At 43.5% G+C, this 20,435-nt stretch overlaps 1 long non-coding RNA gene across 1 annotated transcript; it reads right to left on the minus strand.

Annotated features, from left to right (window-relative positions):
* Positions 1 to 3,901: 3,901 nt before the first annotated feature.
* LOC145327185 (uncharacterized) lies at positions 3,902 to 5,552 on the minus strand. The gene is made up of 3 exons (XR_013882103.1): positions 5,506 to 5,552; positions 4,725 to 4,784; positions 3,902 to 3,964 (listed from the first exon to the last, which is right to left on the minus strand). It is a non-coding gene; the product is annotated as an uncharacterized LOC145327185 (long non-coding RNA).
* Between the last annotated feature and the right edge of the window lie 14,883 nt (positions 5,553 to 20,435).

Raw genomic sequence — 20,435 nt, forward strand, 5'->3', positions numbered from 1 at the left:
GGTTAGATACAAGCCTATAAGTCTAGGCTGGCGGTATCTATATTTCCCACGTGTTCAAGTACGTCGTTTCTTACCTAACTAAGAAACAGGACGTCCAAGCCTTTAATTGATATCATATTAAATATATCCTATAATAATAATCCCATTAATCTGCCTATTTCTAACCAGTTTTAATTGTTTAATAAATGTTGTATTTTTTAGAAATACCTTGTTATATTATTGATATTTAATTGTATCGAAGCTACTCTATACTCGTATTCCAGTCTGTCTGTACATCCCCTCATACGTCATTTTGGCGCAGTCTTGTCTACCACTCAATTTTTGAGGGGGGAAGGTATAGATAATTAGCGTACAGACAAAATTAAATTGTAAAGTAGCTTCGATTGCAAAGTGAAATTAATATTTTCCTGATAACTAAGTTTATTCACGGAAACAGTTTATAGTAACAATTTGTTACAGAATATTTCTAATAATTATTTCGTGGCAAACTGCCAAATAAAGATAAAAAGGAACCCGCCTTTTATTTTCACACTAGTATTTAATTTCACACATTTCCATATTTTCTCCTTAAAAACAGGAAGAAAGGGATATTCCCAAGTTCTTAAAAAAGTTTCGTGGTAGACAAAGCAGTGTTAACGAACACTACACTCCAGCACCATGACCGATAATGCCAAGAAAGGGGATAATGATAAAACCAAAAATCCGCCGCCTCCGCCGGCTCCGGCCGTCCCTGGTACCTCGCAGCAGCAGCAGGCTGACCCGCTTTCCCCTGAAAAAATCAAAGAACTCATATCGGAAGCGTTAAATGTTAAGTTAAACGAATACTCGTCACATTATAGAGATTTAATAAAACAAGAATCCGAGATTATGCAGCTCGAAATAGAAACAAAATGGGCAGGGTTTAAGGACACGGAATCACATCGCAGATTATTAGCCGACACCGACATCTTAGATCTAAAACGTAGAGTATCAAAACTCCCAGCGGACGGAAATCTTGGCCCATTGTTTGCGGAAAAAACGTTAAACGAAAGTCTTAACATGACTCATTTTAACACCATAGGTGATGATTCAATTAATGCCACTTTTTATGACCGGATATCGGTCCAGCAAAAGATAAACGTGGTTGAATGGGTCGCCAAGGATAGGATGACAGCCCCAGGTTGTATGGCCTATTCAATTGTAGGCTTTATAGGTCCGGCGGATAATGACAATTGGATGAATGTAAGAGAAACTTCTCTAACGGAATATGAAAAAACCTTATTAGAAAGGATTCCCTTTATCCCTGATAGGATTAAGTCGTTAGAACCCCTCCGTAGACCTACAAGGTCTGCACCCAATGTAGCAACAAGACCCTCTACAAGAAATACGCCAAACACAGGCACAGCCGCAACGGCAACAACTAGCGCCGCCGACGATGACTTTATTAAAGAATGCTTTATTAAGGGACAAAAATGGGATTCCGATTTGGCCTGGCCTCATACCTAAAAAGAAGTGGAAAGAATTCTATCTTAACGTTAGCAAAAATCTGCTGTATACCAACCTTGCCATGGACATGGCCAATTACGTTGAGAGTATGCAATTTTTGGACGATTACAACGCTTACTTAAATAAACTTATTAACCTCGGACAAAGATACGTTAATTGGGATGGGTCTGGCCATATTAGCAAGGAAAACCTTTCGGCTTGCTATTCTCAAGCCATGGAAATGTTCCTACCTAAAAATTCTGCGGAAACGAAAAAACAACCCATAATCAGCATTATCGAAGATAATATCCCCACTAACACGGCAATGTATAAGGAAAACTTAACCGAAGAACCTGACGAGGTTCCCTCTTGGGTAGATCATGAGGATGATCCTATTGCTTGGGATCAAATCGAGGGCGTTATAGGAGCCTTTAATGGAAGGAGTAAAAATATTAAATGCTGGCATTGTAATATCCCTGGCCATGTAGTGCAGAATTGCAACAAAAAGAAAGCTGGGGAGCCCCCAAATCCTGAGTCCCGCTTTGGTAAAACACGGAGTAAATTCACGCCTAGAAAAGCTCCAACTAATAGTAATAAAATACCTGAGCAGTATGCGCGTAAAACTATCAACCAAATGGATCAGGAAGCCAGCGAGGAATCTGAAATAGATAAATATGTACAAACGATTGTTAAAAATCACGTCCACTAGATGTAAAAGTGGATTTATGCGATATTAATTGTCCCTATCCCAGAAAATAAAAATTTGCTGAATGAATTTCATATTTTGATATGAAAGATAAACAAAATATCCCATGCCAAGCTAAGCTTGCAAATTCCTTAATATCAAATATCCCTTGCCAAGCAATGCTTTGGCGCGAAAAAATAAAACAAATTATTATTATTAAGTCTGACTAAGCAACACAAAATAAACTCCTCCCCCTCCTTTCCCTATCCAAATGTAGCTGATACAGGAAATTGGGGGAAATAGGGAAGTAACCTGAGGAGCATTTCACATGCACTTAATATTTCCATTTTTTAAAAATCTAATAGTCTTTATCAAGAAGCTAACAAGTGAATACCTATTTTCTATTTAGTAGTATTTATTTTTAATATCGCATGACCTATCTAAAATGTAAATATCGTATATTTTGAATGTATATATATTAGAATCTAAAACATTCTAGTTCAATTTTTAACCGCTAGGGGAACTTAAGCGAATTATCTGTATATAAACAATGATTCTTGAGTTGAATCCTCAGTATCAATTTTATCTGAGAGTTGCTCACTCTTAGCCTCTGATTTTTGTAGCTGAAATATCTCAGCAATTATGTATAATAACTTATTCATATGGATAAATATTATTGCATTTTGTACAGTGACAATAATAGAACTATATTTAATTTATTATGTATCCGAAAGATGTCGCCTAGAATGCTACCGCGGTCCGTATAAGTAAATAATAAGATTAAGAAGGGGGGGGGTCTACTGGAAAATCTGTATAAATACAAGCAAATTTCCAAATCTAATTCAGTTGTTCTTAAGTTCTTTGTTGTTATCATTTACTCTCTGATTTTTGAGCTGCAATCAAGCAGCATTTAAAAATTAAAAACTTTAATCACTTAAGATGTGATTAATAAAATCTTAAAACATTTTGATTAAATTATTTTCCGCTAGGATTACTAGCAGAATGAAATAAAGTTAGTTCTATTAGCTTCCGCTAGGATTACCAGTGGAATGAAAAGCCTATATAAAAGTGAATGCACATTATTAATCAAGGCCAGTTACTATCAAAGCAGTTACTACAAACCACATCCTATTTTTTTAAGCTGATTTCAGCATTAATTATACTCTAGTAAATGTATAAACTTGTTCTACCCCATAGGTGGAAAAATTAAGTATAAATACTAACAATATCAGAATAATAAACCAGTCATCATTGACCCTCTTTATTATATTAGCCATATCTAATAATTTTTGAGCTATAATTTAGCGCTAACTTTATATTATTTGTATCGTGAATCAGATACTAACTAATGACACTATATTTTGTATAAATACAGATATAAGTCAAAAAATAAGTCAGTCTGGTTTTTAATGTCTTGTTAGTTGCAAGCTGAACACTTATTTTTAAGCTACTTTGTAGCCCTTCAATCTTTCGAAAACTTTTTAGTTCAGTTTTATTCCGATAGGTTTCTATCATATATCCAAGTATATAAATAAGGACCCGTATTAAAGTTAAGTAGTTTCTTTAGAACTATCAACATTCTCATGCTTATTGAGAAATTTCTGGAGCTGAAAAGCACTTGAAAAAAAAAACTTAATGAAACCCAGAAAGCTATATAAAATTATTTTAACAATTAACCATATTGTTAAAACATTTCATTATTTAAAAAATTTCGACAGACAACTATACCTAGAACACAGGAAGTCTCTGTGTGAGGATTACCATCGTCTAACCGCTGAGGTGGGGATCTTGGAAAATATGCATCTTAGGCTTCGACTAAAAATATAATTTATTTTATAATGCCTATCTGTGCAAAACTAAAAGTTCTTAATCCCGTGGGGGGGGAATTCCTGCAACACGCTTTAGTGGATACAGGAAACAACTTTAGGTCCCTTATTTCTAAAGAAATCTTAGATGATAATAAAATCACATTCACCCCTGTCAATCTTAGCGCTCTGTCTGTAGATTTAAAACCAGTAAATATCATAGGACACATGAGTTTAAAATTCAGCTTTGATGGGTCAGATAAAATATTCGAAGAAACGTTTTACATCCCTGAAACGACGTCTAAAATTATAAATCTAGGATATGAATTTCTCAAAGTTAATCGAATTAATTTGTTACTAGATAAGTTCTCCTTTGAGCTCCCCACTGGCGAGCAAATCCCCATAGAAAATTCAACAATTAATATAGTTGAAGAAAGTAAAAACATACCCTTAATTCCTACAAATAATGTTCATACGGAACAAAACTCCCTTATCCCAGGAATAAATTGGAGTAACCAGGGGGGGACTGGGACATTAAAACAAAATAAAACATGCGTAAAATTAGCAAAGAAAACAACATTCCTGCCGGGGGGGAATACAACGGTGATAACAATACCTATTCATCAGAAAAATAGGAAGCTGTATATATCCCCAAATAATTCTAAAATGACAAGCCATAACGGCTTAATGCTTATGGAAGGTATTTATAATGTAAATGAGAAGGGAGAATGTTGGGTAAATTTTGTCAATTTAGCAGGAAAAAATATTACCTTATTGGATAACGTTAAAGTTGGATATTGCTTTGAATTCGAATCAGATTCCCCAAATTCCTGCAATAAAAGTATTAATCAAATAAATGAATTGTCAGGAACTACACTTCTTAAAAGAATTAAATTCATTAAAGAAAAATTAGACTTAGAAAATAGTGATTTTATCAAAAATAACCCAGGGATGAAGGAAAAGGTAGTAAAATTATGCCTTGATCATTTCGATATATTTTCGGTTGACGATGCCGATATCGGTAACTGTGATCTCTTACAGTATAAAATAGACTTGATCCCCGGGGCTAAACCTATTAAGGCTAGAAACATTCAATTAAACCCATTATACGAAGCCAAATTAAAAGAACAAATTGAAAATTGGCTAAGGGGGGGCGTCATTGAGGAGGGCTACAGCGAGTGGTCCTCCCCAATCTTTGCGGTAAAGAAAAAACCAACGGCTGGGGGGGAAGGCAAGCTTAGGTTCGTTATCGATTTTCGTGCGCTTAATAGTGTAACACGAAAAATTAATTGGCCCCTTCCCCTGATTTCTAGTAATTTAGAAAAATTAGGCACTGGCAATGTATTTACCACCCTCGACTTGACTAGCGCATTCCATGCGCTAGCCATTTCGGAGGAAAGTAAACACTTGACAGCGTTCACAGCCCTTAACAGGCAGTATCTTTTCAAGAAACTGCCGTTCGGACTGTGTAACGCGCCAAGTGTTTTCTGCCATTTGATGGACAGAGTCCTAACCCTTATCCCTGGCTTATACGAATTTATAATTTCTTACCTTGATGATCTTATTATATTCTCAAAGAATGTTGAGGAACATCTGAAGAATCTCAGAAAACTCTTCGGAGTCCTAAAAATAGCAAAACTTAAGTTAAATCTAGCCAAATGTAAATTCTTCACATCCGAATGTACATATTTAGGTCATATAGTCAGTTCCCAAGGACTTAAAATGAACCCCGCATATTTAGAACAAATTAAAAATTGGAGCAGGCCCAGGACAGGCAAGGAACTCCAGCGTTTCCTGGGCTTCTCCAATTATTATAGGGCCTATTTCCCATCCTATGCGAAAAATTCTTGTACCCTAGACGAACACAGAAACGATAAAGTTATCGAATGGACCAATTCCCTATCAAAAGATTGGGAAAATTTCATAAATATGTTCTCAAATTCTATAAGTAAAGGCTATCCCCAGTGGGATAATCCTAACCCCTTTATAGTAGACGTAGATTTTTCTACGAGTTATTTCGCTGGAATTCTCAGCCAAAACCAGGGGGGGGAAGAAAGAATTATTGGAATATGTTCCAAAAAATGTAACGGGGCAGAGAAAAATTATCCAAGTTATAAAGGCGAATTAGCATGTCTAGTATTTGTTCTTAAAACCTTTCTTCATTATTTAAGATTTAGAAACTTTATTGTGCGTACAGATTCGATTTCCTTAGTTCATTACAAAAAATGGCAAAAAGGAACAATAAATGGTGTAACTCTGAGATGGATTTTCTTTATCCAAAGTTTTGACTTTACAGTAATTCATCGGAAGGGTAGGGACCATTGCAATGCCGACAATCTATCTAGAGGGCAATTTTTATGCAAAGAACATAAGGAAACCGATTGTGAAAAATGTACTAGCTCATTTACCTTGGATCCTTATGAACAGGATTGCCCATACCAAGACCAGATTTTTGAGTTACATTCGGCTTCGGAAGTCGGTGTGCACAATGTTTGGCAATCTGAAACACAAAAAGATCAAGTATTATCTGAAATTCGTAGGTGGATATTCGAAAAAAAGAAGTTGTCGAGTTTTGAAAAGGCTGAACTAACCGGCCGGAAAGAGGTCCTTTTTAAATTAATAGAACATCTATACGTTATGGAAGGACTTCTAATATTTAGACAACCTCTTAGCAATGGAACATTCATTGAAAGACCCGTCGTACCCATTGGATTATATAATAAAGTTTTTGAATTGGCACATAATAATAGTATAGGTCACAAGGGGGTTAACGAAACAACACGCAAGATAAATGAAAGATTCTTCCTTATAGGAATTAATAAGTTTGTCGAATCACGCATCAAAAATTGTATTACCTGCCTAAGAAAAATAGGGCAGGTACCTAAACACAAACAACCTATCACCCATTCAGCCATTAGTCACGAGATTTTTGGCCAGGTATCAGTAGACCTTATCGGTCCTTTAACCCCTAACTATTTTCAAGGACAACATGTCCGTTACATATTTATCCTAGTTGACCTATTCTCTAGGTACATTATCGCTCACCCCATCAAGGACGCCACCGTGGAAAGCACGGTGAAGGTCATCCTTGAACAGGTGGTACCCACCTACGGCTTATTTCGGTCATTGAGGAGTGACAGGGGAACAAATTTTACTGGGGAAGTTTTCAAAAAAGTTATGGATGAACTAGGTATCGAAACTAAACTAATTCCCCCAAGAAACCCTAATAGTAACCCATGTGAAAGGCATAATCAAAGCATTTATGCAGGTCTAAGATCCGATGACCGATTCGAAAGTAAAGACTGGGCAAGAAAATTAGCTTTGACCACTTTTGTAATTAACTCTAGTACGTCTAGAAGAACGGGGTATACGCCATATTACCTTATGTTCGGCAGACAACCAACTCTCAATCTCGATTTCTTTTCTCCAATCTTGCAGAAAAAGCAGGACATTGACTGCAGGTCTTACTTAAACTACCTAAAAAATTTGGAAGAAATTATTGCACAGGTTTCCAAAAAATCTAAGATCTATTTAGAGTTTCAAAATAAATCTAGGAAGGCTTCATCTCCCCTTTTCGTTAACGACGTGGTCTTTGCATTTTTTAACCTAGTCAAGATAGGGGTCAGTAAAAAATTGCAATCTTTCTATGGGGGTCCTTTTATTGTAACAAAAAAATTCTCAGAGGCCCTTTTTGAACTCAGTCCCTTTGGATCAAATCCAATAAAAACTAACCAAGTTGTTAGTAGAGATAAAATACGAAAAATAGATTCTAAAATAGAATTATTGGGGGAAACACTTTCCTTTAACGTCTTTCCAATTGAGGAAATCGTCCCGTCTGAGGAAATAACCTTGACAATAGATAATACCGGGCAAACCGAAATAAACGATAATAAAGGTATGGAAAATGACGATTTTACCTACCTAGATAACGATGGTGACGATTTTATAGAAGGAAACCCTGAAACTAGTCAGGACTTACCCCAGGGGGAGGTGGATTGTGATGGGGGAGGGGATATAATGGAAAAAAACTCACCATTCGAGTCACAGCCCAAAGACCAAGAACCCCCTGGCGCAGATCGGTCATCCGGTCCTCACATCCACGTCGAAAATAGTTTCTTGGAAGAAACCGTCCCGTCCGAGGCTTCTTTCTTCGCACAAAGACCCAAACAATCCAGCCCTGAAAAGGTTATTAATGTTAACAAACAAAGCATAGTACCCAAGTATATATTAGAAGAAGAAAGAAAAACTAGGTCACAAGGGGGGGATAACCGCATACATGTCCAAATCGGACTGCATAATCCAATTAAAAGGAAGAAATAAAATGTATATAAAATGTATAATTATATAAAACCAAGGTGGCAAATGTATATAGCTTAATCTACGTATGTATAATAACGAAAATAAACAAAAAAAAAAAAAAAATATATGTTAAAACTAACTAATTAACATATTTCAGAGAAAAACGAGAAGCATAAAAATAAAATGCAGCATCATTTGGCAAAGGCACCAGGAGCTCGAGGTAAATTTATTTTGGGATTCTTGGGGCTTTTTATTATTTTGGCAAAATCAAATGCGTCCGAAATAATACAAATAGATGCGACTCAATGTGTAGCAAACGAAAATCCGCGTTTGAAAATCTCTGAATGCGCTGCGTTTCTTAATATTACCAATATTGAACAAAAACAATTTCACCTGCTGCAAAAGGTTGAAAGAAAAATTATACCTGGAATTCGTTGTCACCTCCGAACCAGTACTCATTACTGGTATTGTGGCAGATATAGCCACATACACCTCGCTGCTCCAGCACTCGTGGAGATACCGAACCTCGTAACTTATGAAGACTGTTACACCATGTCCAAAACTAAAATATTTAACTTTGAAGGAAAATCAGTCTCAGTGTATGAACACCAGATGTCATACACGCGTTTCCTGATAAACGGGACACTTACTTACCCCAACGACCTCCTTAACGGCATCGACCCCGCCTGCGAGGGAAACGGCGTAACCATTAACGGCATTTTTATCCCTGGGACATTTGAGGAAAAACAAATAGGGGTCCAGGCTGAGCCTGTTGAATTATTACAAACAAAAGCGGGCTGTTACCTGGGCAGTCACTGGGTGGGAAACAATTGTTTAGATCACAATCTGAGAATAGGCTACGATAGAATTATCTCAGATGATAAAACTGATAGCGCACAGAAATTCACTTCTCCTTGGCGAACAGTAGACATCTTTAATATTTCATTGTTTACATTTGAAGGAGAACAGGGTGCCCAAAAATATCTAGTGATCGATCCCCAAATTACGCTAGCGCTAGAACTTAAAGATAAGAAACATTTTGAAAACCTAATTCCCGAATTATTTTATTACGAAACTAATATTGATAACTTAATGGTATGGTTCACAAATTCTATAAAACCATATTTCCCACTCTTAAACGCTAAAGAAAAAGATGACATGTTACCACTAGAGATTTTCTATTCCTACCAACAATATAATAAATTAATTGTCCCCGAAACTCGCTGTTTACAGAACCATTTTCTGTCTAAAAGCAGTATTCAGACTCATCGTAAAAAACTAGTTAGGGCGCTCGGTGAGCTGGATTTAGTAATACAGTGCGATAATCTTAAAATCAATGTTTCTTTGGGAGAAAATTTACCCTGTTTTGTAGATCATTTCTCGGTTTCAATCAATAATAAGACTATGGGAATATCACCATTTTCACGCAGATTGGTTAACACCACCCATTTAACTCCGACTAAATGTTCCGAAAATCCAATTTTCTTACACTTGTACCAAGGAAAATTCCTTGGGAATCAAGGGCAGGGTATGCAAATACTAAATGTAAACCAATATCTTATGGATAAACCGATTAGCCTATTCCTATATCATTCTTGGCAAAGCCTAGAAAAAACTAATTTCTCAGAAAGTGCCGAGGAATTATACCTCAGCCAACTTGCCGCAGACTCCAATAATTTTGAAGTGAAAATAACTGACTCCTGGTTTATTCAAACGTATCATAAGGTGGTTGATTTTCTATCTAGTACTTGGTATCATATAGTGCTTGTAGTAGCAGCCATCTTTACAGGAATAGGGTCGTTATTATGCGTCGCTTTTATCATTTACATATTAGCCTGCACCAAAATTCACGCGTACAAAGAAGGAGGTACGAGTGAAACACACGAATTGCGGGATTTTACAAATAATGGGGAAAACTAATCCCCAAACACGGACGACCTGTATCAGACATATATACCTATAAGATTGTCGTCCCTAAAGGTCGTCTTTGTAAAAATATTTCCTTATTCGGTATAAGGAATTAATGACCCTTAATTTTAAGTTTATTATTTTTGTTTTAGGATATCCCAGGCGGAATTTTTCAAGGGGTTTTCACCACTCCCATGGGGCCGGTCACTCTTCATACCGTCGAGAATATGAAGAGGCACCCTTTTACAATGAAGAGGACTATTATTATGACAGCAATCATGGCTATCCCCAGGGCGGCCCTGAGGAAGCCTACTATGAACCTGACGAGAACAGGTATCAGCCGCGAGTAAAACCGCCGCGCAACCCTGAAAACCTCAGTGAACTTCAATGTGTCTCAAGATCGATCCACGTTTACCGCACCGCGAGAAAAGATGTTCCAAAGGAACTTCTTGACTTACAAGAAAAATTGCGGCAGGCTAAAAATTTAGAGGCCAACGAATATTCCGATAAAGCCAGGCCTAGGGCCAGGCCTCTAATGGAACAAAATAGGGGAGGGGAACCGCAAAAAAATCGGGTGGAATCGCCACCAAAACGTAGTGCCTCACCTGAATTGGAGGTAGTCGCCGTAAAATCTGCCCCAAAAGCGGTAGAAAAACGTCCGCCAACACCAACAGGCAGCGGCGGCCCAGTAGCCAAGAAGGCTAAGGTGGAAATTCAACCGCCTCCATTACCCCCTAAAAAGAAAGAGACATTAGCAGAAAGCAAAATTGAGCCTAAGGCTTTTTGGGTGACTGCTGAGGAATGGAAAAAAGTCCTATCCTCCACTGTAAAAGAAGCAATGGAGGAAGCTCTTCTCCCCTTCCAGAGAAGTCTGGAATCTAAAATTGCTAGCAATGCTTCATTTGTTGAGAAAGCATATATACAACATGGCAAGCGCCTTATTGAAATTTCCGCAGAATTACTGCGGAACCGCAAAACTTTGCGCGAAAAAATTCGCACTGTCTCTGAGGACTCGACCGTTGAGTTAAAATCACGAATGACCACGGTCATTGAGGCCACTAGTCGACTGTTGGACCAAAACTCTGACAGGGTAATTAAATATATTAATACTCGTTGTAATATTATGAATGTACCTGGGCAGAATGTGGCGACCATAGAGGCATCTCTTCCCGCTGGGGACGTACCCCGGCCAGATGATGATGGAGTTGAGCTGATTTCTCATTATGGCGGTTCTGAGTGCTCTGATGAGTACAGGCCCACCGATAGAGAAGGCAATCCAGAGGTCCTGGATCCTGCAGAGGAAAACAGTGACACAGAGCTCGATGCTCAAATCAGTGAGCTCTTTCCATCTGGAATTGATCTACCTGTTAATCCGCAGGCTGGCGCTGCCTCTGAAGATCCAGTAGCCACGGCTCCCTGTGAGGGCGTGTTGGCCCTCCAGAATGTTGTTGCTCCAGAGCCTCCAGCAGCTCCAGAAGATCCTACTTCCTCAGAACCCAATCCTGTTGATATCGTAGAGAGGGCTATGGCCGCAATCGAAGAACCTGCGAGTACAACATCAACCCGCAGAAGCAGGCGTGCAGGTCAACTGTGAGGGAATATTTCATATTCCCTCAGAGGGGGCAAGTGTGGTATTCACCATCCAAGTTTATGTATCCCCATCCCTGTCCACATTCCTATACTTCTCTGGCTGAGTCAGACCTCCACTTGTAACCGCCACTATACTCCATCCTGCTGTGTTGAGAGCTAGTTGATTGTTGCAGGCCAAAGAGTGAATACTTCTCTCCCGTCTGCATTCGGTTAGATACAAGCCTATAAGTCTAGGCTGGCGGTATCTATATTTCCCACGTGTTCAAGTACGTCGTTTCTTACCTAACTAAGAAACAGGACGTCCAAGCCTTTAATTGATATCATATTAAATATATCCTATAATAATAATCCCATTAATCTGCCTATTTCTAACCAGTTTTAATTGTTTAATAAATGTTGTATTTTTTAGAAATACCTTGTTATATTATTGATATTTAATTGTATCGAAGCTACTCTATACTCGTATTCCAGTCTGTCTGTACATCCCCTCATACGTCAACAACAAGCCGTTAATATTATTTACGGGCTTGAACAGGTCACTAGTGGTTTTGCCTAAAGAGGCCTCTAGGGGTACTTGGAGAAGGGGGCTTGGGGGGAGTAGTCGACCCCCCTAAAAAAGCTTCCCTAGAAATATGAAAAGCGTCACTATAAAGGAGAACCTCTTTTGCTACAAACACACAATAACAAGGGTTTTTTCTTAAGTATGAATTAATAGGAAACTATAGATAAGGCACGTTTAAGAACATTTCAAAATTTATATACAATAGATAGATAAGATTGTAATTGGATAAAAAAAAATAACTGCTAGAGATATGACAATGGCCGATAAGTGGATGTACATCCCCAATAACGTTACACAAAATTGCTACTTCTGTAGATTATAATTAGTGGTTTAAACGTTTAGACACTTAACTTTATGAGCCAACCTATCGATTATTATTGAAAGTCCCCAAAGTTTTTAAGCCAATGAATAAGAAAATGTTATTATAAAACTTTAGGTACTAGTGTAATAAACAGCCCAATGTCCCCTCCCTCCCTAAATAACTGCATCTTTTGAATCTGTGAGCATTTTCGATATGTGTAATTCAAAGCTGGTGACTAAGACAAATTGCAAACGCGGTGCGGCGACTGTTTAACATTTTAAGATGGATATAGAATATACGTGGATATTATGACAGGGGAATATTTTTCGTAAATTTAAATTGCTAACATTGATATCATCGTTATTTTAGCCAGCTACAAGTTTTACTTTATTAGAATAAATGATAATCTGATGTAAACTCCAAGTAATAATAAATCTATTGCACCAATTAAAAGAGAAACTGTATTAAATTAAAGAGTAGATTCGCTACTAAAAAAAATGGACGTTTTCAATCTTTTATCTAAAAAATAAGAATTTAAAATATAAGATTTTAACTAAATTTTATTAACTTATTAACAGTAGAAGGGATATATAAATTTAGGATAAATAATTTTTCTCTTTTTCGTTTTCTTGCGAAAAAAAAGGTATGCCGTTAAAACTTAGGTTGCTCTATCAAAATCCCTGCAGTCTTATCATTATTTGGCAAATCATTCCAATACAAACCACGGATCTTAAGGGATAGGACAATAGATGATAAATTGTCTTCAATTGTATTAACAAAATTACCCCTTATTTATATTAAGATCATTGAAGGATAAATTTGAACACTTTGACTTTGGATAACCAAACCGTGGAATAGTCCTTTTCGTGGCAACGCCCTTAACGCGCGATTCGTTGTATTTTTGAAATGGCTTTTTATAGGTTATTTTAGGTTAGGTTAGGTTATATCGGGTTAGGTGATTGCCCCACAGGGTTAGGCAATTGGCCCCGCAGGTGCTAGAAATAGGAGAAAAGCTACTGTGAAAAATACGAAGAATCGCCCCTTAAGGTACGTTGCCATGAAAGGGACTATACCCCCAAACCGATATACAATATTAACCCCCAAAGTTTTAAGTAAACGAATGGAATATTGTGTTTACAAACAATATATTGTACCTACCAATCTCTCTATTACGGGATAAAACAACGGACGAAAAATCACCCCTGTTCTACATTATAATTAACTAGTGGCTTCACCCATAGCCTCTAGTGGCTTTTTCCCCGTCCAAGAGGAAATTTTAAAAAAATAAAGTATTTCTGGTGCTGCAATTTTTTGTGAAGTAGTTTCCCCAGAATTTTTTTTTTTTGGGGGGGTAGGGGGGGTTAATTTTTCTTTTTTTGCGGGGGTGGGGGGTGTACACCCCCACAGAAAATAGCTTAAAACCACCCCAGGACAAGTAGGTATATTCCCTGAAGAGTAGAGCCCAATCGGTTCAGTGGTTAGAGAGATCCTTCGCTACAAACAAACAGACAAAAAACAGACAGACAGACAGACATCGTTCTACTTTGTATTATAGATAGCTTAAAAGTTTGAACACTAATGAATCACTAGAAGTACCCAAAGTAATTGAGCCAGTTTATACAATAACGTGAAAATAAAACTTCATTTGTCAGTTAGATTTATTATTCAATGTCCACTCCATTCCTGTAATATGCACAATCAAAATGGATGTATTATTACTTGGATCCTACACCATATCTTTTATGTTATCTAATAAACTCGCAGCGGGCTAAAATAACGGAAAAAATACCATACCCTCCCCCCTCTTACAAGATGAACGAACTGACCAATAAGAGAGTTTTAAGTTAGCAACCTAATTAAGTTAGCAACACTGTCATAATATCCACGTATCTTGTATATTCATTACACTGAACAACGACGCACCCAGCAACATACATAGAGATTAAATACCAGTTTCAATACAATGTGGTAAGCCGAACGTTTCAGCTCACAGGGTTGCGAGTTCGAGTCCAACGAGCCTTAGCCTTGAATTATTCTACCAAAACAAACTAGCAGGATTTAGTCATACAGAAATTATACATTTAACTGAATAATATTTACAATGAATGTTTACTATATATATACAACAGATTATAACAATGGTTAGGTTTGAAGGGGGTGTGGGACACAAGGGCTTAGCTCCCGGCGGTAGACAGGCTGTGGGGGCAGCTGTGGTAAAAGGGGAGGCAGCGCCTCCCGGTTGTATAATTGCGTGAGGGGTGCGTGATAGCTGCGTGTTTGTGCCCCTCCCCACATTTAGGCAGGCCAGTTTGACCGCTGGATAGCGGGGTCACCGTCGGTCATGAGATAAATGGTGATATAATGGGATTAGTGCAGAGGGCTTGTTATGATAAGTCACAGCGTAGCAATTCTGTAAACTGCCCGTCCGTCTGGTTGTCGTATTACCACAACCTCCCCTTCAAGGGTTGCGGGGCTCTCGAGCCACCAGGCCTTGAACCTGGGGATACGACAACCTATGTCTGCGCAGGACCGGCTCTTCCTGGGGCACAGCTCGGTGGAGGACAGCTCTGGCTATACAGGCTCCGCGGGACACTCGCTGCTCTGTCTGGCTGTGATTGGATATCAGCATTGTCAACTCCCGGTTGGCTTCCAGCCGTGGGTTAGCGACGGCCAAGCCCCGTCGTTGGAAATTTTGCCTCGTCTGCAGAACTAACTCTGTCTCGGCGGGTAACTGGACACGGAGGCCGAGGCTAACTCTGGAGGCTCCCAAGGGGGGAATAACGATGGAGGAAGGCGCATAAAATTCCATGGGGGCGCCTGCTTGGTCCAGGTTACTGGGCCTCCTAGCTCCTACTCGGATGGGGATGGCTGTCATCAACAGGGGGCACATTGCTTCAGCTTCGTCCTCTGGGGCCGCCTCTTCCATCGCAGTGGCCGCCTCTCCTCCTGCAGGCTCGCTGCTGGCCGGCAGGTTCTCCATGTCAGTATCAGGGTTCCAGATGGCATCTCTGGGTGGCTCTGGAGCTGGCGGCGGCGGCGGTGGTTCGTTGGGTTGATGCTGCAGGTTCTCTTCTAACGGGTCACGATCCTGGCCGCTAGGCTGTGGGGCGGCTGCGGCTGGCTGGTACACTGGGAACTGTCCTGGGTCACTAACTGGCGGCGCCGCAGCTCCGGCCGGCAGCTCGGTGGCATCCTCGTCGCCGTCCAGGTCGCCTTGAATGTCTGTTGGAATCTGATGGGCAGTTACATCTCCAGTGTATTTGCGCAGTCGGCCTACATGCGCGGTGACTTCCGAGATCCTGGCTGTTGGAGAGGCAGGTTTGATGACATAATGGACGTCTGTAGCTTGCCGCACTATCTTCCAGGGGCCAGTCCATCTCTTGGTAATCTTGGCTGCCTTCCCTGGCACCAGGCGGGGGGCCAGGTACCAGACCAAGTCTCCAACCTCGTACTTGGCCGTGCCTTCGTAGGCGGCCGCGCTCCTCCAGATGGTTCCCTCCTCTCGCTGCTGGATGGCGTCATAAACTGCATGGTAGCGTTGCAGGAGAGCTTGGACGTTGGCTGGAACCGAGGCATACTCTGTGTCTGGCAGCCGGAGCACCATGTCCACCGGAAGTTTGGCCTCTCTCCCAAAGTAGGCCAGGAACGGGGTCACGCCCGTGGATCTGCAGGCCTTGGTGTTGTAGGCGAAGGCAATGGCAGGCAAGTGTGGCTCCCAGTTGTTGTCGTCTCTGTCTAGGAACAGACGCATGCCCGTGTTGAGCATCCGATGGAACCTCTCCACTCGGTTGGACTGCGGGTTGTAGGGCGGTGGATGTGTCAGGCCAATCTCAAGCTTGGAGGCCAGCTCCTTGAATACCTGGCCGGTAAACTCCATCCCGTTGTCGGAGTGGATCTTCAGGGGGCATCCGAACGTGGCCAGGTGGCGGTGCAGCAGGGCTTCAGCCACCGTGAGGGTGCGCTTGTTGGGGATGGCGTAGAGGCTGACAAACCGGCTGAACCCATCTTGACAGGTGAGGATATAGCGGTTTCCAGCTGGGGTCTCTGGCAGCGGCCCCACCAGGTCAATAAACAGGACTTGCTGTGGATACCCCTGGCGGGAGGGCACATGTATTCCTAGCTTCAACCTTTCCTTGGTAACCTTCTGGACGCACTCAGGACAAGTCTGAACCATCAGGCGGACGTCACGGGACAGGTTGGGCCACCAGAAATGCATGGCGACGCGGGCAATAGTAGCGTCCATTCCAAAGTGCCCGGCCATGGGGGTCCCATGTGCTAAAAAGAACGCGTCCTGCTGGAGGGCCGAAGGCAGCAGGTATCTTGTTCTTTCTCCTGTCAGGGTCTGCTCAGTGGTGGTGAGGCAGCCATGCTCGTCAAGTCCCAGGGCTGCGAAGCGGCTGGCGTACTGCTGCTCGTCTCGTTCCTTGCCGCGCAGCTCAGCCTTAGTTGGGGCTTTGCCATCGGCCACCCACTGGCGGACACGGAGCAGGAGAGGGTCCTGTGTCTGGGCTTCTAACACTCAGGGCCGGCTAGTTGCGGACTCCCCTAGCTGGCAGAGGGTGTGGATGTACTCAGCTTGCTCTGCTAATTCTTCAGCGGTAGCTGTCGGCATGTTGTCGTCCTCCCGGCGGCTGAGGGCGTCGGCGTTGGTGTTCTGGGTGCCAGGACGGTGGCAGACAGTGAAATCTAGGGCCGCTAGCTCCTCCTGCCAGCGAGCCACCATCCCTGTGGATGTGTTCAGCGACTTCATCTGTAGCAAGGCTGAGGAATCAGTGTTGATCTGGAAGCTGCGGTAGGACAAGATGCCGTGAAATTTCCGAATTCCATACATAATGGCGGCCATCTCTCCCTTCCAGGACGGGTAGCGAGTCTCGGGGTCGGTTGTCTTGCGCCCCACGGCGGCAATCAGCCTCTCCTTGCCGTCCTGGCATTGACTCAGGATGGCAGAGATGGCGCGGCTGCTGAAGTCTGTGGTGAGCTGGAACACCGCTGGCAAGTCAAACCTAGGCGGCGCTCGGATGGGGGCTTGGCGGAACTTGTCCTTGAGCTGTAGCAGCTGGGCTTCCATCTCAGGCGTCCAGGCCAGGGTCTTGGCCGTTTTCTGCCGATTCATCTCGTAGGTGAGGTCGGCATACTCTGGGATGAACAGGCGGTAGTATCCAAAGAACCCCAGGAGCGCCAGCAAATCCTTGGGGGTGCTGGGGGCCGGCCAGTCCAGGATACGGTCAATATAATCCTCTTGCATGGCTATCCCCTCACGGCTGAGGGTGTGGCCCAGATAATCCACCTTGGCTCGAAACAGCTTGGTCTTGGCTGGCTTGAGGCGGATTCCTCCCCTGCGGTGGGCTTCCAAGACTTCCCGGAGCCTAGCCAGGTGGGCCCAGGTATCCTGGTGAAAGGTCAGGACGTCGTCAAGATATGACTGGAGGTTGGCCGTACCTAATGGGTTTAGGACCCCTGCAATAAATCTGGAGTAGACAGACGGTGCTGTAGCAAGGCCAAAGGGCATCCTTTTCCATTGGTACAAGCCCCTGGGGGTGGTGAAGGCGGTGCAGGGCCGGCTGTCGTCGGACACACGGATGGTGTAGTACGCGGCCACCGCGTCTAAGGCACTATAGACGCGGTGTCCTCCCGCTCGTTCTACCAACTGCTGGATCCTGGGCTTCTTGATGGGCACCAGGGGGCTACTCCAGGCGGAGTCTGAAGGCTCTATGACTCCCTCTTGTAGCCAGGTGTCCAGTTGCTTCTCCAGCTCAGCCTCCTGCCGCGGGTTCAGATCCCTAAATCTCTGGCGGATCGGCTGGGTCCCTGGCTTGAGGCGCAGCTGCAGCTCTACTACGTCAGTGCAACCGGGGGTAGAGTTGGAGAAGACGTCCCTGTACTCTGATAACATGGTCCAGACCTCCTTCTTGAGCAGGGGGTCCTTGCGCAGGAACTCGTTCTCTTCCATCTCAAGGGCCTCCCACAGCTCCTGCATATCTGGGGGCTCAACAGGCTCTTGGAACGAGTGGATACGAGGGGGAGGCTTATCAGAAACCTCTAAAATGTCAGGCTTGACCAGCTCTCCAGCCACGGGGAGGCCAGCGTCCAGCAGGAGGGGCGTCTCCCCTTCATTTACCACCAGCACTCGAAACACGCTGGCGGAGCCAGGCCTGTGGGCATACAGGCCTTCTGGGATGACAAGATCCTCCCCAAACCTCTGTTCTGGGGCAGCTAGTTGGATGGCATCCTTAGTACGGTGCCCCACTAATTCAACAGGGACAGCCATGACGCCGCGGCCAGGCAAGACCACCCGCTTGGCCGTGCGGAGTTGGGGTGGTTGGCCATCAGTGGGAGTGACAGCGCTTAGCCTATACGTGGCTGGCGCGGGGTCAGCTTCGGCTCCGGGACCCACCGGCCGCGACTTGACGGGCTCGGCCTCGGGAGGGGCTAGCGTGTCGGAGCCAGGTGTGGCTCCGAGGGCGTCCGGCCATGATTGGACGGGCTCGGCGCTGGGAGAGGCCGGGGCGCTGGGACCAGCCTGGGCTCCATGGGCGTCCGGCCGCGACTTGACGGGCTCGGCGCTAGGAGAGGCTGAGGCAGCGGAGCCATGCGTGGCTCCGGAGGCGGCCGGCCACGACTTGACGGGCACGGCGCCGGGAGAGGCTGATTCCTGGGAGTTGAGTGTGGCTCCGGGTGCATCAGACCGCGACTTGACGGGTCTGGACTCGGACTCGGCTGGCTGAATGACTGGGGGTCCCAGGTAGAGGGGGCCAGGTGGACACGGCTGGCTGTTGATGAAGGTGTCGGCGGAGAAGATCGGTTCTGGAGGGCTGGCAATCTCAGGAAACGTCGTTGGCAGGTTCTCCAGCGGCACCTTGGGCACTGGGGGCAACCCCATGGCTAGCAGGTTGGTCCCCCTATGGGCGTTGAGTGCAGTGTCCACCCAGTGCGTGCCTTTCTCGACCACACGCGGCTGCTCTGGCAGTGGGCCTGGCAGAGGCCCCTCGTAACTCAACTCTCTCTCGGCGGTCTCCCGGTCGATGGGGACGCCACGGAGTGGGATGAACTCCCCACGCACCCACAAGCAGGGGGGTTGCATGTCGAAACAGAGCCTAGTTCCGAACTCCTTGAGAAAATACCCTCCTAGGTTCAGAGGGTGTGAGAGATTCCGTACCACAGTCACGTGGTACAGATGGAGTATAAGTGTGTGTGAGACTGCCATATATAATTCTTTCAATTTTCCTATTACCTGGAGGGGCTGGCCTTCCTCGTTAGCAGTCAGGATTTGGGTGTTGTCTGGAATCAACATGTGTTGCACGCCCATTGCGTGCATGAGGTGTTCAGAAATTACAGCAGACCCTGGTACACGGTTGCCAGAATCGACCATGGCATCAACCTGTACGTGCTGGGCAGGGTCAGGAGTGGGAAACCTCACCCTGATATGGCAGGGGAAGTGGAGGTCCTGCCCTTGAGACAAGGGGGCCTCCCGTTCGGCTGGGGTTGGCAGAAACTTCGGTGGTGGCCGAACCGCAGCTATGGTGGTATCGCTCACCATGGTGGCTTAGACTGTAGCTTCGAATCACTAGAGCTTATCAATTATCACTGGGTCAACAATTTTATATTTCTTTTTATCACTTGGTTGACATTTATACACACTTATGTGTTGTTATCACTAGGAGCTCTAGGTGTGATTTTGGAAGCACTGGCAGCAGGGAATGTCCGTCCTGCAAGTTTCAGAGGGGTGACGGCGGCAGGGAATGTCCCGTCCTGCAGCGCCGCTGGTTCGAATCCCGAAAGATGGCGGCAGGGAATGGCCCGTCCTACAGCGCCTCGGGTTCG

This window comes from Acartia tonsa, chromosome 8 (genome assembly GCF_053477335.1).
Source record: "Acartia tonsa isolate MP-2025a chromosome 8, ASM5347733v1, whole genome shotgun sequence".
Taxonomy (NCBI): domain Eukaryota; kingdom Metazoa; phylum Arthropoda; class Copepoda; order Calanoida; family Acartiidae; genus Acartia; species Acartia tonsa.